The following is a 1,328-nucleotide window of genomic DNA, read 5'->3' on the forward strand; positions in this document are numbered from 1 at the left end:
CATTATGTCCCTTAAACAGGCTCACGATGCCCAAAACATATGTTAGAGATGGTTCGGGACTAAACCGAGAACTTAAGAAAACTTGGAAAAAAATTCATGCTTTAAGGCTCCACACGCCCGTGTGGGTATAGACCGTGTGGTCACTCACGCCCGTGTGGCTTGGGACATGCCCGTGCCCTTAGCCCGTGTGCAACACTGACTTTAAAACACGACCATGACACATGCCCGTGTGGCGTGCCCGTGTACAACATTGACTTTAAATTTTTAGTGCAGGGGACGCACGGCAATAACACACACCTATGAGAGTGAGCCGTGTGTCACACACAGCCTGGACACACACTCGTGTACCTTGCCCGTGTAGACAAAAGGAGGCCATTTTTCCAAGCCATTTTGTCACCTATTTTACACAACCTACACAAGATCATTTCAATATACTAATTTCACCACAATAGACACCAATTCATCCATAGAAAGAACATTATATGCATTTACCAAAATGAATAATAACAATTATTCTAGGCTTGATACAAAATAAAGTGCTTTTGACTCAAGCCAAAGTACATATCCAATTTCTCATTAAATCAAACATCCTAGTCTAGCACTATACATGCCATACTCAAAAGAAGATTTGTACTATACCAAGTTCTTTGATTGATAGTGTGATCGATATCTCTGACTTTAAAGGATCCTTGAGCTAAATAAGCGGCACTGAAAGAAAAGGGAAAGGAAAGAGAGTAAGCATAAAGCTTAGAAAGTTGCATATAAATGAATATACAACAACAATTTCACCATTAGTCATCATGCTCATAACTCAAAGGTAAGTATAAACTTAACTTACTCATTACCGTCTACTCAAGTCACATTTTCTAATTTGAGCTCATTACTCATTGATTACCAAATAAGTACCTGTATCACTCACAATGTTATTATACTTTCCTTCTTAAATCACTTTCTTAACCTTTAAAATTTAACCTTTCAGAATACTACCGGATATTCTATAAGCCTCAAACATGGGATATGTTACCGATGCCATGTCTCAGACATGGTCTTACACTGGCTATCATCATCGAGGCTGATGCCATGTCCCAGACATGGTCTTATACTAGCTCTCGTCTATACGTGCTGATGCATGTCCCAGACATGTCTTACACTAGCACAAATCTTAGTCGATGCGTGTCCCAGACACGTCTTACACTAGCTATCATCGTCGAGGCCAATGCATGTCCCAAACATGTCTTACACTAGCGCTTATTCTCTACGCCGATGCCATGTCCCAACATGGTCTTTCACTGGCTATCATATTGTGGCCGATGCATGTCTCAGACATG

The sequence above is a fragment of the Gossypium arboreum genome, chromosome 6 (assembly GCF_025698485.1).
Source record: "Gossypium arboreum isolate Shixiya-1 chromosome 6, ASM2569848v2, whole genome shotgun sequence".
In the NCBI taxonomy this organism is placed as follows: Eukaryota; Viridiplantae; Streptophyta; class Magnoliopsida; order Malvales; family Malvaceae; genus Gossypium; species Gossypium arboreum.